The sequence below is a fragment of the Xenopus laevis genome, chromosome 7L (genome assembly GCF_017654675.1).
Source record: "Xenopus laevis strain J_2021 chromosome 7L, Xenopus_laevis_v10.1, whole genome shotgun sequence".
Taxonomy (NCBI): domain Eukaryota; kingdom Metazoa; phylum Chordata; class Amphibia; order Anura; family Pipidae; genus Xenopus; species Xenopus laevis.
In genome coordinates, this window is record NC_054383.1 from 35,297,875 (window position 1) to 35,305,390 (window position 7,516).

Consider the following 7,516-nt stretch of genomic DNA (forward strand, 5'->3'; position numbering starts at 1 on the left):
CGCTGTAGCGAAAATACAGTAAACTGTGGCTTGAGCATCATGGAAATATGCCAACATGCATACCTTTAAAACTAAGAGGTTTATCGGATATTGGGTTTTAATAATTATATTTCGGGTATAGGATCTATTATCCGGGAATGCTTGGGACCTGGGGTTTTCTGGATAATGGATCTTCCCGTAATTTGGATCTCCATATATATCCATTATATTTACAGATTTTCATAACCTGGTGTGCTGATTCATTTATGTGATTATTGATTTCACGATAGTTCCCCTTTAAGTCTACTAAAAAAAAAATTACTTGAATATTAAATAAACCCAATAAACCGAATTAATTTTTATCTTAAATGGGATAATGTACAAGGAACAGTGTTATTATTACAGGAAAAAGAAGAAATTGTGTTTTTTATTTTAATTAGATTTATTATTTGATAAAAATGGAGTCTATGAGAGACAGCCTTCCCTTAATTCAGAGCTTTCTGGACAATAGCTTTCCGGATAGTGGATCCCATACCTGTATATAGAAGTTCCAAATCCAATGTGTGGATAGACTGATGATTATTTATGATGATTTACTTATTATTACATACATTATCACACTGAGATCAGAAACAGCCGGAGAGCAACAGGTTATACAAGTTTATATTCACATACAGTCCCCGATGAGTTAGATGACAGAAGTCATATATGCATTTCATTCCCAATTAATGAAAATGTAATATTGTTTTTTTTCTCTCAGTTTATACATTTAGTTCTTATAAACAGGGCCGCCATTAGAAATCATGGGGCCCCGTACAACAAAATTTTTGGAACCCCCTGGGCCCAAACTGGCGCCCAAGCCCCACCCCATATCCTGCCCACTCCACATCACAGTTAAAAGACCACACAGACATCAGCGCTAGAAAAGTAACACCCCCCCCACACACAAGTTATAAAAAGCTATTGATGGTCAGGGCCCCCTTACAAGTTAAAAAAAATTGGGCCCCAAAGAATATTTTTTTAAAAAAACATTGGCGCCACGGCCCCCCCTTAAAAGTTTTTTTTTTGTTTTTTTTTTAAAGCATAGGTTGCAGGGGCCTATAGAATATTAAAATAATACATTGGTGGCCAGGGGATTAAAAATATACAAAAACTGGTGTTCAGTAGAATAGAACTCGTGGCTTCAGGACTTCACCTTCACCTTATTTCGTGACTTCAGGTCTTTTCGCCACTTCAGGACTTTAATTTTTCGGCTGTTTTCATGACTTCGGGTCTTTTCGCCGCTTCAGGATTTCGGCTTCAGCTGTTTTCATGGCTTCGGGTCCTTCGGCTGTTCGGCACTTCTGCAAGGCGACATGGCGACAATCCATCATCCAGCGCTCAATTACTCTTCCCTGGCTATCTCCTATAAGGAAGGCAGGGAGGAGAAATCGAGTGCTGCACGATGGATCACCCGATCGCCTTTTCTGAAGAGGAGAGCATGCGGAGATTCGGTAAGTTATTTCTAAATAATGACTTTGCGATTTTAAAGTTTAATATGTGCTGGTGTGTTTTTGTCATAGTATACAAACAAATTTTTTTTTTAATTTTTTGATGTTACTGATCCTTTAAGAAAATCCACTGCTGTGCTGCTGTGTGCCAAGGCCCCTCCAAAAAAATTTTTGTAGGAGGGGGCCAGGGTACTACTGTTACACCACTAAAGGTGGCCATACATGATAAGATCTGCTCATTTGGCAAGGTTGCCAAACGAGTGGATCTTAACCCAATATGCCAACCAAAGGCAGGGCGATATCAGGTTAATCTGATCGTTCAGTCCTAGGGCCAACCAATCAGATTACAATGAAGGAAATGAGCACAGATGGAACAGGGACCACATCAACTAGCCTATGTGGTCCTTGATCACCAAGAAAAATAGATCGGGGAGACTCGTCGAAACGCCCAATACACGAGCAGATATGCTACCCAATTGGTCTAAATGACAGATATTGGCAGCTTTAATCTGCCAGTGTATGTATGGTCCACTTAAATTTTACCTGCAGCAGGTTTAAAACTCCCAAATTGTTCCCCTTTAATTGACCAATACTGGGATCACCTGGCTGTAGCTGGGGAATGACGGGAGCTACAACATGATTCTGGCCATTTCTCTTTTCTAAACTATAGCAAAAAAGGGAAAGTTGTGCTCGCCATTAGGAGGGGGTGCAATGGGGCTGTGACCACAAAAATCATCTGGGGATTCCAGTGGTGACCTTTGTTATCTTGTAAATCATAGGGGACTGTATGTGTGACAGTACGCTGTGATATAAAATGGGTATAGTAGATATGTATTGTTGATATAGTAGCGTTTAGAGAAATAGTAAATGTTTCTCTAAATATGACATGCCACTGAATTCTCCTGTGCACTAAATCATTATTTAATGGTCTTTTTAGTTGATGGACAATTCGTACGAGATAATCGTGGTCTCACGATGACGATCGGATCTTTTAAAAATCTTTACATTTATGGCCAGCTTAAGACATGCACTGAAAACTCAGTTGGGCCAATCTACTATCGATACTACCCCTAAATATATTAGAACAGATGATTTTTAGTCCTTCTCTTAACAAACCTGTCCCCCAGTGCTACTCCTTACTGAATAAACCTGAGGAACCTGAGGAAAAGCTACAGGAAAAACAGACAAGGGACATTCCTTATCTCACAAAAGAAACGTGGAATAATATTTTGGAATCCTATAGTACAGTATTAATAAATTGCATGATTCAATGGTGCAGTTCAGATATCTACACAGAATTACCATAGATTGCACTAGATAAATATGACATCTGCCCTAAATGTAACCATTCACCAGCAAACTATATACTGTACATCTAGCAATGACCTATTATATACAGGTTCTGGACATGGGTAACAGAGGAAATCAGTTGCCTTCTACACTAAGGGGCCGATTCACTAACTTCGAGTGAAGGATTCGAAGGTAAAAAACTTTGAATTCAAAGTTTTTTTTGGGCTACTTCGACCATCGAATGGGCTACTTCGACCTTCGACTACGACTTCGAATCAAAGGATTCGTCGTAAAAATCGTTCGCCTATTCGACCATTCGATAGTCGAAGTACTGTCTCTTTAAAAAAAACTTCGACCCCCTAGTTCGCCATCTAAAAGCTACCGAAGTCAATGTTAGCCTATGGGGAAGGTCCCCATAGGCTTGGCTAACTTTTTTTGATCGAAGGATATTCCTTCGATCGTTGGATTGAAATCCTTTGAATCATTCAATTCGAAGGATTTTATCGTTCGATCGAAGGAATTATCCTTCGATCGTTCGATCGAACTATCTGCGCTAAATCCTTCGACTTCGATATTCGAAGTATTTTAATTCCTAGTCGAATATCGAGGGTTTATTAACCCTCGATATTCGACCCTTAGTGAATCGGCCCCTAAGTGTTCATTGTAACCACTGACCCCTTGGATGTTGCTCCCAGGAGCCTTAAAGCAGGTGCTCATTTTTGAATTGCTGGTAGGAGGCAATTTTTGATTGTATAAAAACCAGCTTTACTCCCAAATAGAGACTCCTGTAGCTGCCAGTCCACATAAGAGGCTAAAAATAGCCAATCACAGCTCTTATTTGACTTTAATGAACATTTCTCATGCTTGTGTTGCTCCCCAACTCTTTATACATCTGAATATTGCTCCTGGGTAAAAAAGGTTGGGGATCCCCGCTTTAGACCCTACTTTGCTACTAATCCAGCTAGAAATACACCACCTGCTAAAGCCAAACATGCTTTATTGTTTCTTGCCCCTGAAATTCCAGGATCATTCAGTCCTGCAGGCTTGTAACTATTTCCAGGGCTGGTCCCTCAGACAGGCATTTTAATAAAACTGAAAAGCTAGGGTGATACTGTAATGTATTAGTTGTTACACTGTAAACCCAACCAAACATTCTCATATCCTGTGAAGTAACTTAGGGGCAGATCTGGGATCAGTTTAGACAAGCATTAAGAATACAAATAAAACTCGAGCCCCAGATAATGTCTATTGACTGCTCGGGTCAGTAACCCAAATCATTTGTAAATATTAAATGCTCTGTAAGTTTTTTTCCTAAGCAGTAACAAAATTTGAGCATTGGTGAATCTTTCCCCGTGTTGCACTGAAGCATTTATCTTTATAATACATATGTCATACCAATATCCTCCGTGTCCCCTGGAACCCCCAGCTCTTTAGAAAAATAACATATGAGAGGGACACAAAAATGGATTTTATAATTCATTTAATGAACAGTCTTTCAGAATGTAGGATGGAACAGTGAGCAATTTGTGCTCATACATGGGGGAAAAACTGTTTGTTCACATTTTATTATAGATGAAATAGCTTATTAACTTGCAGATTAAAAGAAAAGACAGCGGGAACATAAAACAATCATGTGGAGCACTTTTCACAATAGCATTAAAGGGATACTGTCATGGGAAAACATGTTTTTTCCAAAACGCATCAGTTAATAGTGCTACTCCAGCAGAATTCTGCACTGAAATCCATTTCTCAAAAGAGCAAACAGATTTTTTTATATTCAATTTTGAAATCTGACATGGGGCTAGACATATTGTCCGTTTCCCAGCTGCCCCAGTCACGTGACTTGTGCCTGCACTTTAGGATGGAACTACTTTCAGGCAGGCTGTTATTTCTCCTACTTAATGTAAGTGAATCAGTCTCAGTGGGACTTGGCTTTTACTATTGAGTGCTGTTCTTGGATCTACCAGGCAGCTGTTATCTTGTGTAAGGGAGCTGCTATCTCATTACCTTCCCATTGTTCTGTTGTTATTAGGCTGCTGGGGGGAAAAGGGAGGGGGTGATATCACTCCAACTTGCAGTACAGCAGTAAAGAGTGATTGAAGTTTATCAGAGCACGAGTCACATGACTAGGGGCAGCTGGGAAATTGTCAATATGTCTAGCCCCATGTCAGATTTCAAAATTGAATATAAAAAATCTGTTTGCTCTTTTGAGAAATGGATTTCCGTGCAGAATTCTGCTGGAGCAGCACTATTACTGATGTGTTTTGGAAAAAAACATGTTTTCCCGTGACAGTATCCCTTTAAAAACAACCTCAGAAACCAACCAACCGGCGTATTCATTTTTTAAAGAGTGAGCATAAGCTGGGGAGTCATAGGCTGAAAGTCATTGACCTAGCAGGTTCATTTATAAGATTAAAAAGAAAAAAACTAAAAACACAACAATAGTGCAAAACTTTTACAGAAGTCATACTATACATTCATTACTGCAATTTCTGCTATTCAGGCATTTGAATCTCCCTGGTGCTATTTCATTGGTACTAGGCTCATCAATGTAATATTATTGATCAGTAAGCTCTAAAAGATTTACATAACTGGATGGCATTGCTGGGAAATGCCAGTGTTTTCATCATACCCCATGGTTCTTTCTACAGAACTTTAGGAAGGCTACTATAAATGACAATAAGAGCACACAGGTATTAGGGAACGCTCCTGTGAAAGTACCATGGCTTTCCCAGGATCACATTTGAACCAAATTGAGGACAACACACATATCAATGAACTTAACTCCAGTAGAGAAGATAGTTTGCAAATATAAAGTAACAGAGGAAAAGAAAAATGATTTTCTGTTCCATAACGTTCTATTGTTCTTAAAGGGCACCAATCATAACTAAAATCATTTACTAAGTAAATACACTATGTGAAAGTTCAAGAAATCTGATTTTTAAAACAGTTAGAATTGTGTGTATAATGTAAATGATCAGCTCACTATTCCTTCTGCAAGATCTCCCCTATCTCCCCTGCAGTTCTAGCTGAGGCAGCCATCTTGGATTTCACTGGCTCCTCCTACCTATATCTTTCCAGCCAACTGCAGCTCTGAAATCTCGCACATGCTCAGTTGAAATTCCTTGCTTGCTTATCAACCATTCTAAGCTATTTTCAAATCATCCAAACCTGTGTGTTAGCTGCTGTTCAGTAGTGCTGCCACCTGCTGGAAGTTAGTGTGTGCCCTTCATTTGAATAATGACATCACCAGCAGGGAACAAGATAGGGAAATCTCCTGATACTTCTAGTGGAGGAGTTTACTAAAACAAGGCATTCTGGGTAGAATACTCAAAGCAGTGTTACAATCTGAGCATGCTCCTGAAATTTGCATATTATAGTCTCTGTTATAGTCTCAGTATGGCCTCCCTCAGTGAAAGAACCCATTTGACAAAGTAAGGGATTTTTTAAAACCTGCAGTTTTTTAAAAAAAAACTATATATGTAGTTTGATTAAACGTGTTTATGTTGTACTGGTCAGATTGTTAATATGTGTTTGATTTTGGCTGTGATAGGTGCCCTTTAAGGGAAGACTGTGATTATGCACTGCAAATACTCTTCAAGAAGAAATTATTGGTATTTCTGCTAAATAGAACTATATTATTGGTCCTCTTAAAGGAGAACAAAAGCAAAAATCCCTGGGGGGGGATGTGGCAAGTTATTAGGCATCCCTAGTGATTTTAGTTGCTAACGATGCCCATATTTATGCTGAGAGGACTGACAGCATACAAGGGGCCACAAGCAGAAAGCTCCCTTTCTAATGTTTCATTCAAAGAGCACAAACAGTCTGATGAGAAGGGAATGAAGAAGTGCGGTGGATCCTCTTCACTTGTTTAATCAAATGCACCGTGAACTGACCAATATGGTTTAAAATTCTGTCTAATTCCTAAACCAAGCATTATCTGTAGTAAATGATTATCAGTTGTGATAGAAAGGCCATCATAGATGTACCAATAATAGTATAAAACGTTGTTTCATGTGGTATTATTAGTATGAATGTGGACAGCTTTAATTGTAACCCTGGACTGGCACTACTCTTATTCTAAAGTGCACCAGCCTGGGGTACTTGAATACTAAGGGGCCCATTTACTTAGTTTGAGTGAAGGAATAGAGTAAAAATAGTTTGAATTTCGAATGGTTTTTTTGGCTACTTCGACCTTCTACTTCGAATCGAACGATTCAAACTAAAAATCGTTCAACTATTCGACCATTCGATAGTCGAAGTACTGTCTCTTTAAAAAAAAACTTCGACCCCCTAGTTCGCCACCTAAAACCTACCGAGGCCAATGTTAGCCTATGGGGAAGATCCCCGTAGGCTTCCTAACAATTTTCTGATCGAAGGATAATCGTTCGATCGATGGATTAAAATCCTTCGAATCGTTCGATTCGAAGGATTTAATCGTTCGATCGAACGATTATTCCTTTGATCGTTCGATCGAACGAATTGTGCTAAATCCTTCGACTTTGATATTCGAAGTCGAAGGATTTCAATTCGACAGTCGAATATCGAGGGTTAATTAACCCTCGATATTCGACCCTAGGTAAATTTGCCCCTAAGTGCTTCTATATTCTTCCTCTTTTCAGGCATCTCCAACATCTCCCCAGCCCATGTGAAGAACAGACATTCTTCATCAATTTCTATAAAGAACTATGGGACCTAACCGGAAATAGTATTTAAACACTCCCTTCAGGAAATCTAAAATAATAAAACTATAAAAA